Source organism: Rhinopithecus roxellana, chromosome 15 (genome assembly GCF_007565055.1).
Source record: "Rhinopithecus roxellana isolate Shanxi Qingling chromosome 15, ASM756505v1, whole genome shotgun sequence".
In the NCBI taxonomy this organism is placed as follows: domain Eukaryota; kingdom Metazoa; phylum Chordata; class Mammalia; order Primates; family Cercopithecidae; genus Rhinopithecus; species Rhinopithecus roxellana.
The window spans coordinates 11,753,544-11,765,752 of NC_044563.1; positions in this window are offsets into that span (position 1 = coordinate 11,753,544).

The window sequence follows — 12,209 nt, forward strand, 5'->3', positions numbered from 1 at the left end:
ATTTGAAAGCTCACGGAGGGCGGGTTGAGGAACGGGCAGTTGCTGTTCAATAGGTATAGAGTTTCAGTTATACGAGGCGTAAAGTTCCAGAGATGCACACAGCACAGGGCCCACAGTTAACGGTACCACACTGTACACTTAGAAGCTTATGGAGAGAGTCGATCTTGTGTTAAGTGTTCTTACCACAATTTTTATAAAAGCAATAGAGCTAAAAGTTCAAGGAAGAATTAGGGCTTAAAATCAACTTTACTTATATTTATTTATTTGTTTATTTTTGAGACAGGATCTCGCTCTGTTGCCCAGGCTGGAGTACAGTGGTGTGATCATGGCTCCATCAGCCTCCACCTCTCAGGCTCAAGCAATCCACCCACCTCAGCCTCCTGAGCAGCTGGGACTACAGGTGCATGCCATCATGCCCGGCTAATTTTTATATTTTTTTGCGAGACGGGGTTTCACCATGTTGTCCAGACTGGTCTTGACCTCCTGGGCTCAAGTGATCCTCTCACCTCGGCCTCCCAAAGTACTGGGATTACAGGTGCGAGCCACCGAGCCTGGCCTAAAAAACAACTTTAAAAACCAAACTATTTCTGAAGTCTTTTTCCTCCTCAAAGGCTGCCTTCAAGAACACTCAAAAAAATCACTGGAGCTGGACCAGAAGGAGGCTGGAATAAGGTGGATCCAGCTGTCACCTGCCTAGATGAGGCCCACAACAAATGGGACGGTAGGCACAGCAGGCGGTGGCCTCGAGGGCTCAGTAGGAGCCCTGGACCTAGGCTCCCAGCATTGAACACATCCCCAAACTCAGGCACAGGCTGAGGGAGCTCAGAGAGAACAGAGGATGAAATTGTGGATGGAGATGAATTACAAGCACAAGCAAAACAGGCTCTATTTATTTCTCACTTGAGGTTGTGGCCCAAGAATGGATCCACCTTGTTTCCTCCCAGGGACTGGAGGGGAACTGAAGGGCAGCTATGAGGTGCATCTCGCCGGCCAGAGAGGCGCTCAGTGCTGGGTAAGCAGCGAGCCCTGTGTCTCTTCCCCTCCTTTCCCTTTATTTCCTTTCTTCTTCTTTGCTTTTTAGGCTTTTTGCTGTTTTCTTGCTCCCTCATCCTCCCTGCATCTTGCTGGTTGCACTGCTGTGGAGTCTGGGGCCAGCACGTCCGTCGTCCCCCGAACATGCGGGTATTTGCCCATCATGACTCCCCCAAGCCCCAGCTACCACGGAGGCCTAGGGCGGGGGTCTGATCCCCGCGGGGGCCCTCCCCACAGTGCTCAGGCACTTCCTTGTCAGCGACAGCTGTGGAACCAATGGAGAAATCACCATGACCTTGGCTATGCCCCTCTCTGGAGATGGGTGGGTCTCACCAGGGCCCCATCTGGGAAAACAAAATAGTCCCATTGACGACTCTGTCCTCGGCACCCAGAGCCAGAGCTTGGGATGGGAGAGACGGGGGTGGGGCTGTCTCAGATGTGGGGCCTCTGGAAAACACCGTTCAGATGCCAAACCCCGGGAGCTTAGGACTTGCCCAAGCACTCTGAGATCCGACTGTTGCTATAGGCTGTGTGACGGTCCCCACAGTGGCCTCAACCAGCCCAGCCCACAGCATTGGAAAGAACCACTTTTCTCATCTCCCTTTTGATCTTACTCTGAAAGTGAAACTTTAAAAGAAATGGGACTTTATTCTTGTGCTTATCACCTCGGTCTGCCACAGAGTACTCACCTTCAGCCAGCAGCTCCGGACCTGGAGGTGCTCCCCAAAGCAGCCCTCAGGACAGTCTGCAGTGCCCTGGGGTCACCAAAGCATCCCAGCCACTGTGCCTCACAGCCTCTGTGAACACGAGCCATGACAGCCCAACCACCCAGGTCTTCAGAGCTTCTTGCCTGCTTGGCGTTGCCCTCTGTGATTGGCAGAAGAACGCCTCCCAAAGATGTTCAGGTCCTAATCCCTGGAACCTTATATGGCAACAGAGACTTTGCAGATGTGATTAAGTTCAGGTTCTTGAGATTAAGGGAGATTATCCCGCATTATCTGAGAGGTCCCTAAATGTAATCACAAGTGTCCTTCTGAGAGGGAGGTGGAGGGAGATTTGGTGAAAGACAGTCACTGAGCACTGAAGCCAGGAGCATGGCTTGGAAGCCGGAGGAGGTGAGGATGGGCTCTCCCCAGAGCCTCTGGAGGGTGCACGTCCCTGCTGCCACCCTGGTGTCAGCCCAGGGAGGCTGATTTTGGACTCTTGGATTCAAGACTGTTAGAGAATAAAGGTGTGTGATTTTAAGCCACCGCATTGGTGGTTATTGTTACAGCAGCTGCAGGAAGAAGACACACTTGCCCAGAGCCCCTCCTTGCTCTCGGCTCACCTGGATGCCTGAGCTCCTCCTCCGGGGCCCAGGGCCTCTGCTGACCTCCCGGACCCAGCCATCATCTTCCCTGGCACGCTGCTGACATCTCACCATCTGGTGGAGAGCTTCTGGGCATCTGTCTCTAAACTTGACAATGACACTGCCCCCACCCCCAAACGCCAAGCAAAGTTTCCATCCCAGTGCCCTCCTGGGGGTCTTCATCCCCCTGGACTCACATCAGCCAGAGAAATCCTGGTTATTCCTGAATCTACAGTGACAGTTTTTACATAAGCAAGGGGCAGGTGCTGGTGCAGGACACGAAGCCTGTGGCCAGACGGTGCACAACAGAAACCTTTTACTCCACCATTGCCACTGAGATGTGAGTCCCCACCATGCCCCACAGACTGTGGCTGCTTGGATATCTCCCAGGCCCTTCATGCAGGGGAGGGTGTCCACTGCTGCCTTCCATACAGGTCTGTCTCCTGGGACACAGTGTGGTTGTGGAAGGATGCAGAGTGTTTCTGGAGGTGAAAATGGAAGACATCCAGCACCAAAATTATTTACTCATTCACTCAACAAACATTAATTGGCATCCATGCAAGCCTAGCTCTGTTCTCTTAGGAAGTGACATGGTGGGTCAAAGCATGAGCCTTGGAGGCCAGTGACCTGGACTCAAATCTTGGCTCGACCACCTTCTGGCTGTGTGATGTTGGGCAACTTACTTGGCCTCTCGGTGCCTCAAGTAATTGTAGTACCAACTTGCTGCCCTCCACCAAGGTAGGAGGAAGACATGCGATGAGGTGGGAATGACACTGAGCACAGTGCGTGGCATGCAGCAGGCACAGGCCCACTCAGCAAAGGGCAACAAGAGTCACAGCAGGAGAGGCAATGCGGGAATCAGTAGGATTTAAGGAGAGGTGGGTGCCCCAGACTTGAAGGACAGCAAGTAATTCTGGAAGGACCAAAAGCATCAGTGAGGGGCAGGGCCAGCAAGAATTTAACTTACAAGAAAGGCAGTGAGGACAAAGGGAAGAGAAGGGCTGGCCGTGGCACTGCCTCTCTGAGACAGATCACAGAGGGAAGTGGCCCGGATTTCCTCTCCTGCTCCCTCCACAGAAGATCCGTGTCCCCTGCCATTTCAGTGGGGCCTGGTGTGTGATTCCAGGGACTCGAAGCAGTTGCCACAGGCCCTGCTCACCGGTGGGCAGCTGGTGGGAGGACTTGCTAGCAGCCAGCTGTCTGGCAGTTGAGCTTCCCCTGGCCCCATGTCAAGCTGTGGGCTCTGTTCTCTGCTCCTGGTCTTGCAGCAAATGCCATTTCTGTGACCAGGTCAGGGAGGCTGTTGGTGCTGAACGGGGAGCTCCCTGCTGGCTGCTGTCATGGGCAGCACCTTCCGCAGTCACTGCTGGCTGTGCTTCCTGGTGGAAGTGGCTGAGACTAGCATGAGAATGAACTTAGGTCTCTTCTGTGAGGCTGCAGGAGGGAATCCCCCAGGGTCCGACATCAGGGCTGCCAGCCTTTTTCTTTGCCCACTGTCTTATCTGCTTTCTGCCGCTATGACAGAGTACCTGAGACTGGGTGATTTATAAAAACAGAAATTCATTTCTCCCAGTTCTGGAGGTTGGGAAGTCCAGTACCAAGGTGTGGGCATCTGGTGAGGGCTTTCATGCTGCATCACCTTATGGCAGAAGGTGGAAGGGCAAGAGAGCTTGGGGGAAAGAGAGGAGCACCAAGGGCTAGTCCTGCTTTATAACAAACCACTCTTGAGACAACAATCCCACTCCCATGATAACAGGATTAATCCATTCATGAGGGTGGGACCCTATGACCCAATTACCTCTTAAAGGCTCCACCTCCCAATACCATCACAGTGGCAATCAAATTTCAACATGAGTTTTGGAGGGGACATTCAGACCCTAGCACCCACCTCTCCTGGTGTGGCCTTCTTCTGCAGTTTCCCTGCTGTGGTGGAGTGTATTGCAAACTGGGCCAGGTTGTCACAGTGGCCATCACCACCTGTCACTTCCCATGGGCCTCATACTGCTGGAGTCCTGAACTACTGTACCCCAGACTGGCACCTCTTGTACCTCACCATTCCCACTCCCCATGGTTGCCCTCTTCCTGTACCCTTGGCAAGTGTGGTCTGGGTTCCCATGGTGGCTCAGAAGTGCCTGGTGTTGGACTTTGGGAAGACAGCCCAACATTTCCCAACAAACCCCACAGGCCAAGCCAATTCACATCACGGTTATGCTGAAGTTCACAGGAAACCAGATGTGTCTGTGTGACTGCCTCCAATTCAGAAGTCTCTAAGTAATGCCAGACAATTTGCTGGGATATGGGAAGAAATATCAGAACTTCCATTTACATTTATTTTTAGCTCATTCTTTTATATCGCCATTCTTTAAATATCTTTTATACTTAATATATTAAAACAGGGTTATAAGTATATAATTATAAAGAAATGAACATAAAGCGGTAGTATAACGCTTCAAAATCTTTAGACATGATGACAACTAGTAAAGAAAGTTTTCCCACCATTAATCGAATTGATGAGCATTTATTGATCATCTACCATGTGCAAAGAACTGTGCTAATTGCTGTGGGAATATTTTACAAAGAAAGAAAGCACAGGGTGTCGTCTTTAGCAGAGAGCGGAGAAGTGCCGAGTCTGAATGACCAACTGGGAGAATATATGTAACTCATATCTCAGACAGGACTATAAGGAACATCCACAAATCAACAAGACAATGGCCATCAGCCTAATGTGGGGAGGGTAGAATGGGCAGAAGAGATTCACAAAGCGAGCTGTTACACAGCCAAAAAGATGCCCACTCATCAGAGGAGAGCTGCATGAGGCGAGGATGCTGAGAGGCCAGTTTGCAGAATCACACCCCCACATACACACAAGCTGGCCACTCATCTGGGAATTGACTGATAAATATCCTCACCTGTAAAAAATGAATTACATACATCCATAGGGTGGAGTATTACTCAGGCTTAAAGAAGAGTCAGGACGCCCTGTATGTGCTGATATGAAATGAGTTCCAAGAAATATTGTTAGTGGAAATGGCCAGGGGCTATGATTTGTAAACAAGAGGAAGAAAAAAGAATACACACACACACACACACACAGAGAGAGAGAGAGAGAGACTGAGAGACATATCCTTGGAAGGCAGGTGCAGAAGGAGAGGAGGGACCAGCACCTTGGCCAGGTTGGGGGGTGAGCTGGAACAGGCCTGGCTGAGACTGGGAGAGCCCAGCCCCAGGTCTTCATGGAGCTGTGCCAGCCTCCGTTTTCTTGTTGGACATGAACACCACCCACCCCTTAAGCCCCTAGGGTGACTGATGTCAGGTTGACAAACCCAACAGCTCTTCCGTCACTCATTGGGGGGTCCTCTGGGAGCCAGGGTCTCTGCTCCAAGCCTCACCTGTGTTATCTTTAGGAAGCCCCACAACAGCTACCGTTTGCATCTCAATTTCCAGGCACTGAAAGTGAGGCTTCTAGAGGTGAAATAATTGGCCCAGGTCACACGGTGACCTGGCTGTGTCCTTGCAAAGCCAAGCTTCGTGTTCCTTTCTTGTCACTGTGAAACAATAAACCCAGCTGGTGCTGCACATGTCGTAAGGACCCTGCTCACACAGCCCTTGTGCTCACCCGGGAGCACTGGTTCCTGAGAGTTGCTACCTCACATGCTGTCCTTGTCCCCATGGGTAGGTGTTGGCTGCCCCCCTCCTTCCTTCCAATCCTGGGGAACAAAGTGCCCCACCGATGGGGGCCCAGAGGCAACATGCTGGACGGCAACAGGGAGGGGGTTCCTGGCACCCAGAGGGGAGGCGAGGGCTGACACAGCCACAGAGGAGAAAAGTCCCCTGGTGCCCCTGAATCACCCTCACGAAAGAAGAAGAAATCCGCAGCCACACCAGGCGGGCCATCAGGGCTCTAATACCGCCTGCTTCCACTTAGCTTGACGCCCTGACTCCACAGTACAGGGACTCCGACACGCGGAGGCACGTCCACCAATAATCCAGGCGCCCACTCTAGCTAACGCCTCCCACCTTCCCCTTAATTTCTTCTCTTCTTAGTGCTGCTGGCAGGCAGCAAGACCGGAATTCAAGTATTCCTCTCTCTAAGGGAAGCAGGGATGCTGGGAGGCTTTAAATTGCCCTTTGGGGACAGCAGGCAGAAGGAGGAAGATTTACAAATGGATCACTCAGGAGACTGAGCCCCAGCCACGTTCTGGAGTCACTCTCTCCACCACCCTCGCTGGGAAGGCTTTTGAAACTCAGCAGCCAGTCTGGGAACTGTCATCCCCAGGGAACATTCCCCAGGGAGAGGGAGGGCCGCCAAAGATCCTGGAGAAGGGGGCGAGGTTTGTAACTCCCCTGCTCTCTGCAGGCCTCTTAGTCATCTGGGGGGCAGTGGCAAGGCCTGCTAGTTGCATATCACAGGCAAAGCAGAGCGTGGTGGCAGGAACCTAGAGAGGTGGCCAGAGCACAGGAGAGCAAAGGGATGGCAGAGATGTTGACCACAGACTGAGGCAGAAGAGTTGGGCTGTGATGACTGGGAGGGATGTCCTGGTGTATTTGCTAACTCACCTGTTCCATGATTTCATTCATTCATTCAACAGACATGTATTGGGTCCTTACAAATGATATGTCTGATTCAAAGACTAATACCCCCCTTCCACCCCATGTATTTGCACACCCCATACAAGTCCATGGATGATCAGATAAAATTATTGAGGTGAGCTCTTGAGCTGCTTACTCAAGCCTGCGCCCACTTTTTGGTGTGTACTTTCGTTTCAATACATCTGGGCTTTTGTTGCTTCAAAAATATTATTTTGTCTAAAACTAAAAAAAAAAAAGTATCTAGTTAACTTTGAAACTTAGAAAGCTAAATAAAAAGAAAACACTATAATGAACAGAGATCACAGCCACTCAAAGCAAACAGATTTTACGATTTTCTGCAAACATGACCTTTTGCAAGTTTCACCTTTTTTTTCCAGCTGTTTCAGGAGCTCTGCTGAGCAGAGCCAAGAAAGCTCCATACACCATGGTAGGCTGGAATTCCCAGGTAAGGAAGCAGATTTGGGGGCAGGAGTCAGGACACTGGGGAGGAAAGAAGGGACTTGGATGGGCAGGGGAGCAGCTGAACTGAGATGGTTGCCAGAGAGGCCCCAGACCATCCTAAGGGAGCTCTGAGCTGGGATGACACTTCAGAGGTCCCTTCATGCCAGCTCTGAGCTGGGCTGGCTTTGGTCCTAAAGGAGGCGGCGGGGAGGGAACAGCAGCACAGACTACAAATGGTAAAGTGAGCCAAATGGCTCACCCCACTATTTCATTCCAGTCTCTGCTCAAATGCAACCTTTTCAGAGACTTCCCTTCACCACCTGCATTACAGGAATGCCCCAACCCCTCTTTTTATAATTTTTTATTTTATTTTATTTTTTGAGAGGAAGTCTCGCTCTGTCACCCAGGCTGGAGTGCAGTAGCACAATCTCGGCTCACTGCAACCTCCGCCTCCTGGGTTCAAGCGATTCTCCTGCCTCAGCCTCCCAAGTAGCTGAGACTATAAGTGTGCACCACCGTGCCCGGCTAATTTTTGTATTTTAGTAGAGATGGGGTTTCACCATGTTGGTCAGGCACCCCAGCCTCTCTTGATCCCTTCTGCTCTGTCGTCCCCACCCTTGATTCCATCTTTGAGTATTTATTGCTTGTTGTCTCTCTTCTGCTGCAAGAATGATGACTCCGTGAGGCAGGGCTTTGTGTCGTATCTCGGGGCCTGCTACACAGCATGCACTCGGGAAATGTCTGCAGCATGAATGAATGAATGAATGAATGAATGAATGAATGAACGAGAGTGTAGGGTTAGCCCCTGGCATTCTGCCTGCTCCCAGGGATGAGGACTGTGTGGGGAGACCTGAAGGACCATGATGAGTGTGACTCATCAACTGTCTCTCTTTGTATCCAAAATGATTGTCTCTGCAGAAAATCCCAAGGACTTACAAAACAAACAGACAAATAAAAATCTTCCTGTAACATAAGGGTTTAGCAAGATCATAGATACAAGGTCAACATACAAAAGTCAATTGTATTTCTACACTAGAAATAAACAATTGAAAACTAAAAATTTAAGGTGTTATTAACTCCAAAAACTGAAATACTTGGGCATAAATCTAACAAAATATGTGCAGGTTCTGTATGGTGAAACTATAAAATATAGATGAAAGAAATCCAAGAAGACCTCAAGAAATGGGCAGAAGTACTGTGTGCATTGAATGAGGGCTCTGAGTGGTTAAGGTATCAGTTCTCCCAAGTCCTGGTCCCTTTCCTTTAATTCTGGCTAACCCAGAACCTCCCTGGAGGCCATGCACCCTCCTGGCTCCATCAGGTGGCCATGGAACAGAAGTTCAGGGACAGAGGTTTTGGTTTATAATGACAATTGGACCTACTCTTTGGGAAAAAAAAAAATTCAAATCATAGGTAAGTATATAAAGCCAAAATTCAAGTTCTTTCTGAAAACTTCTCTCAGCTTATACTCACCACAGGAACCACTGCTAGCAACGAGGTCTCATAACAAGGCCTTAAGACAAGGACTCTGGAATCCAACTGTCTGGGTTCAAGTCCTGGCTCCATCATTCCTTGGCTATGTGACCGTGGCAAATTTCTTTCCTTTTCTTTTTGAGATAGGGTCTCACTGCGTCGCCCAGGCTGGAGTGCAGTGGTGTGATCATAGCTAACTGCAGCCTCAAACTCCTGGGGTCCAAGCCATCCTCCTACCTCATGCTAGGACTACAGGCATGTACCATCACGCCTAGCTAGGGTTTTTTTTTTTTTAATTATTTTTAGTAGAGGTGAAGTCATGCTATGTTGCCTAGGCTAGTCTCCTAGGCCTCGAGCAATCCTCCCTCCTCGGCCTCTCAGAGTGCTAGGATTACAGGCATGAGTCACCGTGCCTGGCCACCTCAGCGAATTTCTTAACCTCTATGAGCCTTAGTTTTCTCATGTGTAAATAAGGATTAAGTTTGATATCGATCATAAAGTTTACATCATGTAAAAGCCCCAGTAGAAGTTAACTTTATTTATGAGGCTCTCACTATATACAAAAATTTGTCATTATTTTTATTACTGTGAAAATAAGCGAAGACCAACCAAATGAGAACAAGCAAAGCTGTTTGTTCAGAATTTGCTAGAGCCAGGGAGTCAATCACTGTCAGTTGTTCGGCAGTGACTCAAAACTGGCCGGGGAGTGAGGACGCCAGACAGTGGGAAAGGTGGCGGGCTTGGCTGTGCCCTGATGCGGCTGGCACGTGGGGAAGCTGTACGGCCTCTTGGGAGTCTGGGTAGGGAGCAGGTTGGCTTTCTTTTCTTTCCCTTCCCTTCCCTTCCCTTCCCTCCCCTCCCCTCCCCTCCCCTCCCCTTCCCTTCCCTTTCTTTCTTTCTTTCTTTTTTTTTTTTTTTTTTTCTGAGACAGGTCTTCTTTTTGTTGTTGTTGTTTTGTTCTGTCATCCAGGCTAGAGCGCAGGGGCGCGATCTCTGCTCACTGCAACCTCCGCCTCCCAGGTTCAAATGATTCTTCTGCCTCAGCCTCCTGAATAGCTGGGACTACAGATACACACCACCACGCCCAGCTAATTTTTGTATTTTTAGTAGAGATGGGGTTTCACTGTGCTAGCCAGGATGGTCTCGATCTCCTGACCTCGTGATCTGCCCGCCTCAGCCTCCCAAAGTGCTGGGATTACAGGCATGAGCCACCGCGCCTGGCCGGCTTTCTTTAGTTGATCCTAAATTGAAAACTGTGACCAAAATTAGGGAAACTGGCAGTTGCTGGCCAAGTCCTGGCCATCTGGGACGTTGCTGTGGAGGCTGTGGCTTCCTGTGCTGGTTGTGGCAGGCAGTGAGGAGTTCTGTTTTCTCGTGTGATCTGCCCTTTGTCCATAGTTCCTGTCACTATCCTCACTGCCCTGGGCTTGCCTTGGCACGCAGTGCTGGGGCACCCGAGGCCATCCTCAGCATGCCCCTAGCACAGGATCACCCTCGCTGGGCCCTGCAGGCTGTGTGGCGAAATGGCAACCTGCTGCAGGCAAAGCAGGATCTGGCATGCCTGCCCCGTGTCACTGCGGCAGCCTCTACCTGCACCTGGTGGAGCCGGTGTGCTTGTCACCACCTGGCACCCACGTGAGGTGTGCAGGGTGGGTGGGGCGGCCAGCGCCCCAGGGGTCCTCAGTCTCACCCACCTCTTCGAGCTGCTTCCTAGATCGCTGGACCCTGGATTCCTACTATCTGGGTTCAAGTCCTGCCTCCATTGTTCATTCTGTACCTGTTGGTTTTCTCAGATTCCACAAAACCATCCACACAGACCCTTCTTCTTAGTGGGTGGGGTGGGCCGTGAAGCCACGCTGGTGGAGCCAGAGGTGGGCGGGGGGCTGTGCAGAGGTGGAGAGAAGCCTCAGGCTGCCGTGGGGGTCTGGGCGTCTGGGGTTCTGCCCTACCCTGACAGAGGACCTGAGGCAACAGGAGGAGGAGGGTGGGGCAGAGCCTGGCACTGCCATTCGCCCTGGGTGACATACATACCCTTCAGTGCCCAGGACTCCAGGGCAGGGGCCCAGCTCTCTTCTACCAGGTCCAGAGCCCAGGTGCCCGCTTCCCCAACCAGAGGCAGCAGGAGGCTGGGCCTGTAGCCAGAGGCCCCCAGGAAGACCCCATCTGCCCTGGCCTCTCCTCTGGGTAAAAGCCCTGCCCTCATCAGGTGAGGTCTGGTCTGACCCAGGGCCTGGCTGCAGTGGGCTCAACAAATGTTCTTTACTGTCAGACTGGGTTCCCCAAGGTGGGGGCACATAGCCCTGTGGGGCAGGGATCCTCCACACAGCAGCAGAAAGGGAGTTCAATGTGCCTTCACACACTAGGATGCTTAGTCCCTTTTCAATTTTTTCTTTTCTTTCTTCTCTTTCTTTCTTTCTTTCTTTCTTTCTTTCTTTCTTTCTTTCTTTCTTTCTTTCTTTCTTTCTTTCTTTCTTTCTTTCTTTCTTTCTTTCTTCCTTTTCTTTTCTTTTTCCTTCCCTCCCTCCCTTCCTTCTTTCATGATGAGGTCTTGCTATGTTGCCCAGGCTGGTCTTGAACTCCTGGGCTCAAGCAATCCTCCCACCTCGGCCTCCCAAAGTGCTGTGATTACAGGTGTGAGCCATCGTGGCTGGCCCCCTTTGCAATTTTCTTTCAGTCCCCTTAAGTCACTCGAGCAGGAGAATCTGCCTCCTGAGGCTAGTAATGCCTTATTCTTAAAAACAAAGAGAACGCTGGCCTCAGTTCGGCACCCTTGGCAGGCGAAGGCGCCCAGCCAGAACTGGCACATTTGTTTCATTTGCACAGCAGGATATTTTTACAGTTTTCTTCTATTTGTGGCGAGTGATCCTGGTTTTCCAGTTATGATAGTTGCTGTAGACATTCTGGGGCACATAAATAATTTAGAAGTCAGTTCACTGAGAGAAAACCATGAATTAGATAATAGTCCATGTGATCTGAGATGTGGCAGAAGTCAGAAAGATATGTAAATGACACAGGTTTGGAAAATGCTGCTCTGAGGCAAGACAAGGATCACTTGCTGGGTCAGGGATGCGTTATTTTGTGACTGCGTCTTGCTCTCGGGCTATCGTGGCCTAGAGGATTTGGGAGCCCCAGAACAGATATGAGTTGATTAAGCATACACATAGCACTTTCTTTGTGGCTGGGCACTCCCCCAAGTGCTTTTCTGATGTGGCCTCACTTCATCCTCACACACTATGCCATCAGTCCAATGTTCCCATTTTACAGCTGAGAAAACTGAGGCGAGCCGGTGAGTGGCAGAGCTGGGGTCTGAATGTGGCTGCCTGGC